Source organism: Gopherus evgoodei, chromosome 6 (genome assembly GCF_007399415.2).
Source record: "Gopherus evgoodei ecotype Sinaloan lineage chromosome 6, rGopEvg1_v1.p, whole genome shotgun sequence".
NCBI classification, from domain to species: Eukaryota; Metazoa; Chordata; order Testudines; family Testudinidae; genus Gopherus; species Gopherus evgoodei.
In genome coordinates this window covers 60,225,245-60,237,368 of record NC_044327.1, presented here as the reverse complement: position 1 = coordinate 60,237,368, position 12,124 = coordinate 60,225,245, and positions in this window count along the sequence as shown.

The following is a 12,124-nucleotide window of genomic DNA, read 5'->3' as shown; positions in this document are numbered from 1 at the left end:
TTTTCTGATACTGAAGTATCATGACTACTTCAATTTTCTGTTTAGAGTGTTTTTTAAAGAGGAAAAAAGCCCACTTTGTTCCAACTGTAGTTCACATGCTGATGTTGCTTCTTCCCAATTATTAATGGATTCCAAGGCCAGAAGAGACCCCTGTGATCATTCTAGTCTGATGTCCTTTATAAAACAGGCTATAGAATTTTCCCAAAATAATTCCTGGGGCATATCCAATCCTGATTTTTAAAAATTGCCAGTTATGGAGAATTTATTATAACCTTTGCTAAATTGTTTGTGATTAATTACCCTTACTCTTAATGTGGATAAGTTGTCAATATTTCTATCACCAATAGCATTCTGGTGAAAAGATCTGTTGAAAAAGATGAATGAATGAAATGGCTTTTTTCAAAAAGCCATGTATAGTCCCTTATAAGGTATAATCACCTATAGAAAGAGCTCTCCAAAACAGAAAAGGGATCATGAAGTCTGTCTTTGATGCATCAGTCTGACCCCTGATGAATTTCTCATTGCTAAAAATGGTATTGAATTTCTCAGCTACTATTGAAGGTGTCTTGTGGGAAGTTGCTACCATTTCTGCATTTGAATGATTTTTTGTATGAGTAAGATGAACAGTATATATACTCATTATACACAAGAAATGCTAATTTTTTTATTTTGCATATTGAGTTTTTTAGGAGGTGAGATAATGAGTAATTTATATATGAAACTACATAATAATCAGTCTCGAGCTTCTATTATATTTAAATTAATTGGATGTGTTCTTTCTGAGTGAACTGCGCTAAGCTTTGGAAATCATCACATTTGTATCACATTAAGTTTATTCCAGTTCCTTGTTCATATGACAAACCATACAGGATTACTGACTTCTACAATAAATCAAACTAGTACACCTAATTGGCTTGCACTATGAATAGGTTCTCTTGTCTTCTATATGGTTTGGCTTCCTTGCATATTACCTTCTGACAAGCATTATAACGTAATTATAAATACTTTATAATCTTTAAAACAAACCAATTCTTTTTTATACTCTACACATTTTAACTTTTTGCAAAAATGAATTTTATTTCACTTAGAAAACATCATCTGTTTAATCCCAGAGATTTTTGAACAAGATCTTTTCCTGTTAAAGCAAAGAATGTTGATACTGACTCACATTGGCTCAAGCTATTTAATCAAACATAATTCTAGGAAAACAATAGCATAAATTTGATTTCAGGGTTTCATTTCAGTAGGTTATGCTGTTACACATTTTCTTAGAAGAAAATCATGACTTCTGATCAAGAGCTCTACATTTTTTGTATTTTGAACATTTGTTGTAGTCATCATAAAGACAAATGCCAAAGACGTAGCTTCCTTGCAGATGAAGTGCCATCTGCTTCCTAGCTGGAGCTTTAAGGTGGTCTGGCTGGATATTCAGTTTGTGTCCATCACTGGGATCTGTGATGCTGGCAGACCAGATGCCAGCTCATGCCAAAACCTTGGGCCTCACTGAACATTGACAAGTGCGTAGCTGAAAATCAGACTGGTTAACCGGTTAGTGTTGCTAAAGATGATATTAGAGGTATAAGATTGTGTTTAGACTTTACAAAACGCTTGTAGGATACTGCATGTATTACTCTTATAATATTTGTATCCCATGTTATAATGTAATATTTAGGTGTTTGCTCTGCAGTGATAAAAATGCTTGCTAAGACTATAAATCCACACAGTCAGGAGAGAAGCATTACCAAGTGTGAAATACTGGGTTACCACAACAGCTGTTTTCTTCTCCAACAAAAGAATGCTTCTAGACACAAAGCAAGCCATTGCAGAACATCAGAATACAAAAGTGTTTGTTTGCTTTCCTCACAGCACTAAAGGGAGTACATGCACAAGCTCTTGTCCCATTACAGCTTGAATGCTGGGGGAAGGGAATAAAAATGACTGACTGGAAGAAACTATTCCTATGTTGCTTGAACACTGAGGGACAAAGATTTCTAAGCATAAGCAAGAGGTCCCTATTTGTTTAGCTTGGATTACCTCTAATGGACATGTGGAACTGGCATATTACATCAGTTTCTATTACCTTTGGAGTCCTAACTTGTGTGTATGTTTACTTGGTTTGACCTTGTAAACAGGGCCAGTTCCAGGCACCAGCACAGCAAGCAGGTGCTTGGGGCGGCCAAGGGAAAGAGGTGGCACGTCCGACTCTTCAGCGGCAATTCGGCGGCGGGTCCCTCAGTCCCTCTCGGAGGGAAGGACCTACTGTCGAACTGCCACCGAATGATGAAGTAGCGGTGGTAGAGCTCCTGCCGAAGTGCCACCAATCGTGGCTTTTTAAAAAAAATTTTTTTCCAACACTTGAAGTGGCAAAAACACTGGCGCCGGCCCTGCTTATAAATAATTATTTTTTCTAGTTAATAAACCTTCAGTCAGTTTATTACAGGATTGGCTACAAGTGTTGTTTTTGATTTGAGATCTGAAGTACAATTGACCTGGGGTAAGTGACTGGTCCTTTGGGACTCGTAGTAACCTGAATATTGATGTGATTTTTGGTATAAGGGACCATCTATCACAAAAGACAGGCTTATCTAGGTGACCAAATAGACTGGCATGCCCGAGAGGTCTGTTTGTGACATCATGTTAAAGCTGTTATAGTGCTTTAGGAGTTCATCCTTGTTAGTTGGTTGGTGCAACCTAATTATGGAACCTATAGTTTGTGCCCTGTTTCTTGACAGTCCTCCCTGAGGTTGGCACTCATGGTCTTGAGACACTGCAGCCAGCGTGACAGTCTTTTCATACCACTAAAGCTTTTGCTGACCATGTGATTGCTGGCCATGTAGCAGCATTTCTTGATAAACATACTTTGTAATTTTTTGATCTTCCATCCTAGCAATATGTACGGACCAACAAAAGCCACTGAAATTGACCCAATGCTGATGGAGCTGGGTTTAGCTATAAATAAATTTGCTGATCTCATAGAAAGCAGCTGACAAAAATAAGAATTGAAAACATCAGTACACCATTCTTCAGTCTCTCTGTGCTCAGGTTTAACTGCCATCCAGCAGAGCAATAAGGAATGGATCACTTAATGATTACCTGTTCTGTTCATTCCCTCTGGGACACCTGGCATTGCCACTGTCAGAAGACAGGATACTGGACTAGATGGACCTTTGGTCTGACCCAGTATGGCCGTTCTTTTGTTCTTAGAGCTGGTGTAACAGTAGTTCTATAGATCTGCAGCTTCATAGTAAGCTTTATGTCATGATAGCCCCTACAGAGGCCACTGAAGGACTGGAAACATGGTAGCAGCTGCTGCTGTAAGAGTGTCCACATATCTTGAGCACTGTTTATGATACTTCCAAAATATTTGCGATCTTCCTTTCTGGTTATAATCTGGAGTTGGAGGATGTTTGACGGTAATGGCCAGGAACTTAATTTTATACATATTAATAACCAAATCAAGGCAAGGTGCTTCTTGCACAACCAGATCAGCCATCAGCTGCTGCAATTTAACCCAACTGAACCCACAAAAATCTCAAAGCAAAATGGTGCCTCCTCAAGCTTATCTGTCAAACCAATTTATGCCAATATTGATCCACAATCTTAACAGTACACAACCTTACTGAAATCTCATGAAAATAAGAAACCATGCTATGTATGTGCCATTGACTTGAATGCAATTTTCTATTCCATTATGGAGGTCTTCTGTCAATGACAAAAATCTTCCCAGGGATGTAGAGTTGCCTCACCAGATCCCACAAACTTACTCAATGCGCTGAATTAGAGCCCTGATGGAAGGCTATAAAAGATGCTATGTGCAGCTTGTTAAAATCAGCTATCTTCTCTAAAAGTGGTTTGAAACTAAAGATGTGGTCAACAGTGGAATGACCATGTCTAAAGCTGAACCGAGGCATGAAATGCATCATTGTTTAGAGACCTTAATACAGAAACACTGACCCATTTTCCATGAGGGAAAGCAGTTTGATCAAAATTGAACCATTCTGTGAAATTGTGTTAATTTTCCCCCGTTTCTTTTTTTGGGGGAAAAAAATAAAAATCTGACAAAAACATTTTATTTCATATTTTCAGAATGAAACTGACACAGCAAGTGCTTTAGTTACCGCTTGGCAGCACCACCTACTGGCTCAGCGGGGGAATTAGCTCTGCCCCCTGGTCTGTCACCCATTCCTGCAGTTTAGCCAATCATTCTACTCAGTTACTCTATGGCTTCTCATACACTAGGAGCAGCAGCACTGCCCTCTTCATAGCTTAGCCCTCCAGCCAAGTCCCATTAAAGTTCTCCCCATTTCTGTGCCATCAGAAGCCCTTTGAGGCAAACCATCCCAGGCAGTCTGCTCCCCACCTCCTGGTTTCTGCCATTTCCCTCAGTGGCTAGTAGGGGAACCCAGGCCCAGCTTCTACTTGGGTTCCAGTCCAGGACTTGCAACCCAGCAGTTTAGGACTTTTACTCTCCTAGCCCCCACTACTCCTTCCCTGGACTTCTTCCTGGTCTCCCCTTGCAGCTTCCTGCACTCCCTGATACAAGGGGAAAGAGCAACTGCAGGTTTTCACCCTCAGTCTGCCAACTTTCTTCTTTTATATATTATGCCCGGCTCCTTCCCACAGCTGGACTTCATCTGCAATTAGGCCCTAGTACTCTCTACGTTTCCTCCAGGTGCAGCCTAAAGTTAATTGGCCTAATTTACCCATTCAGGTCTTGTGGGAGGTGGACACTCTATCATAAACATCTCTGGTTTTGAAATGACTTAATTTTGATGTTTAAATTTTGTTATATGAAATGTTACAACATACAATAAAAATCAAAATTGAAACAAAATATTTCAGTCAATCCAATTATTTTTTTCTTTTACAAACAAGGTTAAAATGTTCAGATTTTTTTCATCAAAATTCAAACTCCTTTGCAAAATGGGTTTTTCATCCTCCACTCAGCTCTAATTTTAATGTAGGTTCATGTTGGTTTAGTTAAGCTACCCCATTCTGCACCAGTTGGAGATTCAACACTGTTACATACTATATTTATTTTCAGCTACAGTGCTTTGAGGAATTAAGCATGGAGATCACAAATGCCTAGACCTCTGTGGTCAACTGTGTAAAGATGGGTATAGTTTCTTGCAGGGCCATATGTTGAAGAAAGGGTGTTTGGCAATAATCATCCAATGGCAATGAGATCAGAGGGACCATCATCCACCAGACCTGCCTATTAAGAAAGTCCTCTGATAAGGTGTATGGTACATGTTATGTGAGTGAGGCACTGGGAAAGGTGTGTGTGAGTATGTGTATGTATGTATGTATGGGAGGGGGAGAGAAGGAGAGGGATTGATTTTAAATTGTACCTGCTTTTTAAAAATATTTCTATATCATTTCATTTAATTGAACTTATGTGACAGAGTTGAGGTAAAAATATCCAGTAATAATGAATCACAATTTGGTCTAAATCTGAGATTTGTATATTATAAAGGCAATGTGGATGAGGTAATATCTTTTATTGGACAAACTTCTGTTGGTGAGAGACACAAGCTTTCAAGCCACATAGAGCTCTTCTTCAAAAGCTTGTGTCTCTCACCAACAGAAGTTAGTCCAATTAAAAGATATTACCACATCCATCGTGTTTCTCTAATAGCCTAGGACCAACATGAGTACAACTACCCTGCAGAAAGGTTTGTATATTGACTGTTTTATTTCTTACTGTGCTAATGATCTTCTTCAGGTTTTTATTCAGCAAATATTGTATGGTAATGTTTGCATAGCCCAGGGAAATTAGGCACAGTGCTTTACTAGTTCTGCCTCTTAAATTCTGAGAGTGGAGTGTCTAACAGCAGTTGACAAAGAAAGTGTAGCCAGTTATAATATTTCATCAAATATTAGGAAGGTGCAAGCACCAAAGAGGAAGACATGTCCAGGGTGGGGGGGGTAGTGTGGTATAACAGTGAATAATATTCAGAACTCAATATTCAAAGGAATGCATTCTAAAAAGGAAAAGAACAATGATTTTGATAAGGTTTTATATATAACGTTAGTTACTGGTACAATTTGCTGCATGTCCAGTTTGGTTCTGGTTCATGTTTGTGATATACATATGAATACATTAACATCATTTAAAAATACTCAGTATTTACCACCTCAGAAATCTTTTTAGAACACAGAATACCACATCACTGTGGAGAGGCAAATGTCCACTCACTAAGTGTTAGATTGGCACCTTGCATCCTACCTCAATAGGGGACACCACATGGCTTGGAGATTCACAGTTTGGTCCATTCTCCATTTGTTCCATGGGCACCTTGTGATTGATCTTGCAAGGAATAACATAATCAGATTGAGGAAAGAAAGGTGTAGGCTGAATATTAGGAAAAATTCCTAACAGTAAGATCTATTAGATTTCAGAATGGTCTCCAAGAGAAGTGGTGGAAGAACCCATCATCTGGCATAATTAAACTAGATTGCACAGAGAGATAGAAACTATTGCAGACAACAAACCCACAAGGACAGAAGATTGAACTAGATGGTTTATAGTTTCTATGAGTCACATGTTAAATAACTTATGCCAGGTTAAAAAAAATCCAACTTCCATAGCACTTTACAAGGGTGAAGCTGCCAAAAATTACTCTTATGAGCAGTGTTGCATAGACCATATGGCATCTTTATTGTTTTTGGCTCTTAGAAAGTATGAGAAGCAAAAGAAATGAAAACATTTTTGTTTTAATACATAAAGTATATAAGATAATATAGAATAACACACCACACCATGTTTTTCTCTGAATTTAGAGCAGATGCCTATACTTTTCTCATATAAATTGCAGCTGCCACCACTATAATAGTCTCGTAGCTTTGGCAAGAGGCAGACTCATTTAAATGTATAAGACCAGTATATTTCCCTTCAAACTGAATTTTTGTGGTTCTTTGTGGGCTGGGTACATCACTGGTAAGTTGCAATTAGTATTGTTCTTTAGCAACTGTCTGAGAGCGTAGATTCAAAATGGCATCTTGTTCTTTCTGGTTGTGGGGATAATGTAGAGTTTGAAAGCACCATGTGCAACTGTTTTATCCAAGGCGTGAGTGGGATTCAGGTCTAAAGGGTTATTTTAGAAGGAAGGGGTTAAGTAAAAGCATGAAGCCTTTCTTCTGGACCTGCATATAGATAAGGAAGGAAAGGAGAAGATTCCATCAAAAACTTATCTGCTAGCTGGGGGCAGGTTACTATTTGCTCATGTCTTGTAAAATGTCATTTGAATGAGGAAAGAAAATTAAGGATCAGATTGAATAGAAAGAACTCTTTAGGCAACTGCCACATTCTCTGTGCTGTGAGAGCTGAACTAGATGTTTGGATTTGGTCCTGCTTGTTGAGATTTTTAAAATCCCCTTTTAACCTTTATAAAAACACATCACCGCTGTCTGTAAGCACATGATAAACACTTGCTAGCTGGTAAGCTGAACAAGGCAGAATACAGTGGACTGAACTTCTAGTCAGAGCAAGCCCGCTCTAATGATTAATGCAATGTACAACAGGAGTTTCAGCCTAAGGCCTGGTCTACACTACGTGTTTAAACCAATTTCAGAAGCGTTAAACTGATTTAACACTGCACCCGTCCACACAACGATGCCCTTTATATCTATATAAAGGGCTCTTTTAACTGGTTTCTGTACTCCTCCCCGAAGAGGAGTAATGCTGAAATCGGTATTACCATATCGGATTAGGGTTAGTGTGGCCGCAAATCTACGGTATTGGCCTCCGGGCGGTATCCCACAGTGCACCATTGTGACCGCTCTGGACAGCAATCTGAACTCGGATGTGCTGGCCAGGTAGACAAGAAAAGCCCCGCGAACTTTTGAGTTTCATTTCCTGTTTGCCCAGCGTGGAGCTCTGTTCAACACGGGTGGCGATGCATTCCCAAATCCAAAAAGAGCTCCAGCATGGACCGTACGGGAGATACTGGATCTGATCGCTGTATGGGGAGACAAATCTGTTCTATCAGAGCTCCATTTCAGGAGACAAAATGACAAAGCATTTGAAAAAAATCTCCAGGCTATGATACAGAGTCCACAGCACAGTGCTGTGTGACAAGCGTAACGAAAAGCCAAAGAATCAAATGGACGGCTCAAGGAGGGAGGGAGGGGGTACCGAGGACTCTAGCTATCCCACAGTCCCCGCAGTCTCTGAAAATCATTGGCTTTCTTGGCTGAGCTCCCAATGCCTGTAGGGTCAAACACATTGTCCGGAATGGTTCAGGGTATATCTTGTCAATTTACCTCCCTCCCTCCCCATGAAAGATAAGGGAAAAAAATCGTTTCTTGACTTTTTTATATGTCCCCCTATGTCTACTGCATGCTGCTGGTAGACACGGTGCAGCAGCAGTAAACAGCAGAATCCTCTCTCCTCCCTTCCCCAGTGGCAGATGGTACCGTACAAAAGGACTGATAGCTGTCCTTGTCATCATCCCGTGAGTGCTCCTGGCTGGCCTCAGGTGAGGTCGGCCAGGGGCGCCTGGGTAAAAATAGGAATGACTCGGTCATTCCCGGTAGATGGTACGCTGGTAACTGTCTTCATCATAGCAAATGGGGGCTGAGCTCCATCAGCCCCCCACTTTTCATGTCTAATGAAAAGATTCTGTACTGCCTGGACTATCATAGCAGCGGGATGCTGCCTCCCCCTCATTTTATCTCACTAAAAAGTCAGTGTTTCTTATTCCTGCATTCTTTATTACTTCATCACACAAATGGGGGGAACACTGCAATGGTAGCCCAGGAGGGTTGGGGGAGCAGGGAAGCCACAGGTGGGGTTGTTGCACAGGCACCCCCTAGAATGGCATGTAGCTCATCATTTCTGTGGGATCTGACGCGGAGTGGCTGTGCTCTCTGGTACACTGGTTCTCTAGTACACTTGCCCCATATTCTAGGCAGGACTGACTCTATTTTTCGATACAACATAAAGGAGGGAATAACCCGGGGAATTATTCCCATTTTTGTCTTTGTGCCCCCAGCCGACCTCAGCCAAAGGCACCTATGACAGCAGCAGACGGTACAGAACGACTGATAACCGTCATCTCATCACCAATTTACAATGGCACAGCAGACACTACAAAAGGACTGGTAACCATCTTTGCTATCTTGCAAAGAGAAATGAATGCTGCTGTGTAGCGCTGCAGTATCGCTTCTGTCAAAGGCATCCAGTACACATACGGTGACAGTGAGAAAAGGCAAAACGGGCTCCATTGTTGCCTTTCTATGGTGTCTGCCAGGGCAATCCAGGGAAAAAGGGCACAAAATGATTGTCTGCTGATGCTTTCACTTAGGAAGGAATGAGTGAGGACATTTACCCAGAATCACCTGCAACACTGTTTTTGCACCATCATGCATTGGGATCTCAACCCAGAATTCCAATGGGCGGGGGAGACTGCGGGAACTATGGGATAGCTACGGGAGAGCTACCCACAGTTCAATGATCCAGAAATTGACGCTAGCCTCGGACCATGGACGCACACCATTGAATTAATGTGCTTAGTGTGGCCGCGTGCACTCAACTTTATACAATCTGTTTTACAAAACTGGTTTATGTAAAATTGGAATAATCCAATAGTGTAGACATACCCTAAGATGCCATCTCTCAACATTCCTGTATGATATTTTGCTACATTATGTATGGTGAGAGATAATTCTGTAATAGAAGGATATTTTTACTGCAATAACACAGTAAAAATTAGGAGCAACGGCTGTGAAAAGAGAACCTCTATTTCTGCTTCACCTAGGTAGCCAAATACAATCATTATGGAGATGCTCCATTGCGGACTGAGAATTTACTGACTTCAAGGACAAGCGGCCATGCGTACCAGGTGATCATTAGCATTGGTGGATGATTTTAGAGTTAGAGCTTGGCTACACTCCAAATTCCATAGCGCTGCCATGGGAGCGCTCCCGCGGCAGCGCTTTGAAGTGCGAGCGTGGTCACGGCACCAGCGCTGGGAGAGAGCTCTCCCAGCACTGCAGGTACTCCATCTGCCCTTGGGGATTAGCTTGCAGCACTGGGAACAGCGCTCCCAGCGCTGGGCAGTGTTTACACTGGCGCTTTGCAGCACTGTAACTTGCTGCGCTCAGGGGTGTGTTTTTTCACACCCCTGAGCGAGAAAGTTGCAGCACTGTAAAGTGCCAGTGTAGCCAAGGCCTTACTTAGAATCACATAAAATTCAGGAAAAGTTCTTCTGTTACTATAATTCAGTATTTGTTCTCTTTCAGCTCAAAGATGTATGATTTAAGATTTGATGCAGCTGGCAGCAGTTAGCATCTGAACTGGAACTGAAAGTTAGCAGTTAGCATCTGAACTGATGCAGCTGGCAGCAGTTAGCATTTGTACACACTTTGGTTTAAAATAAATACACATCATGTGAAATATCTGTCAGGCTAAACATTATTAGTTGGCTAATTTCTTGTAGTGATAATGAGAGGTGGGTCTTGAGAAGGTATTTGGAGGAGAGTACCGTGGCCACATGGAAGAACTCCTGAACACTAACATTGGAGAAGTGGACAGGTGAGCTTTGCTGCCAGAATGGCAGAAGAGATCCAAGATAAATTTCAAAAGTGGATGCAAATTGGGAAGGGCAGAGTCACATAGGACCTTGAAGGGTAGGGCATGAAGACTGAACTTAATGCAGTGAGGCAAATTTGAGAGGAAGGATGGTCTTGTGGGTGAGGCACTAGCCTGGGTCTTGGGATGGTAGGTGTGGTGCTGTGTATAAGAAAGATGACCATTTGTATCATTATACCACTGTTATACAATTGAAACAAATCTTGTACAAAGTATGTCATGTAAGGTGTCAATGGAAAAATTACAATCTATCCATATGATTATCCTGGTTAAATCCATGTATCATCTTTGCATCTAAAGTTATGACTATTGGCTATGTACTTGTATCTTACACATGTTATATTCCTGGATGACAACCCCTCCGCCCCCCCAAAATAGATTTATGTCAAAACTAGACAGCTATGTGTTGATGGCCCATTAAGGACACTTCACTGTAACAATGGGCCATTGAAGAAATTCATCCTGCCCAGTAGGTTTTCCTGCTGACACCTCAGACTCCAGGGACCAGTGGCCACCCTCCATGATTCAGTAAACTGGGGTTTTCAATCTTTCCAGACTACTGAACCTCTTTCAGGAGTCTGATTTGTCTTGTGTACCCTAAGTTTCACTTCACTTAAAAGCTATTTGCTTACAAAATCAGACATAAAAATACAAAAGTATCAGAGTGCACGATTACTGAAAAATTGCTGACTTTCTCTTTTTTTATTATATAATTATAAAATAAATCGATTGGAATATAAATATTATACTTACATTTCAATGTGACACTTTAGCCTGCTTTTCATTTGTGAGCCTTGTTGTTTTGGAAGGCAATTGAAGCCACAGCAACATTTTTTTATTCACATTCAGTCTATTCCTACTCTCGTTGCTGGCGTTAGGGGGTTGCAAGCAAAGTAATTGCCTGGGGCCCCATGCCACAGCGGCCCCATGCAGCAGGAAGTTGCTCGGGCTTTGGCTTCAGCCCGAACTCTGGGTGGCAGAGCTCAGGCTTTGTCTTTAGCCCCATGCAGCAGGACTAGGGCTTTGACTTTCTGCCCCGGGCCCCAGCGAGTCTAACGCAGGCCCTGGCAACCCTATTAAAATGAACTCGCAACCCACTTTGGGGTAATGCCCCACAATTTGAGAACCACTGATATAATATATAGAACGATATAAACTGACTTTGCTAGTGCTTTTTATGTAGACTGTTGTAAAACTATGCAAATATTTAGATGAGTTGATGTAGTCCTGGACTTTGTTTGGGAGAGTAAAATTCAATGCACATGGCAAAGGATATAAAAATACACCTGAAACATCTCCATTTTGTCTTCATTTCCTCTTCCTTTTCTGTAGACTGGGTTTCTAACAAGGAAGCTCTGAGAAAGGACTGTTTCGGTAATTCTAGAGGGACTTTTGCAAACTAGCAGCTGATTCCATCAAAATCACTTGTATGTATATGATCTATTAACCTCTCATAATCTCTTCTTCTTTTCTTTTTTGTTTTTAGTTGCCAAAGGATTGGCATCAGTGTGATATTTGGGTAAGAACTAA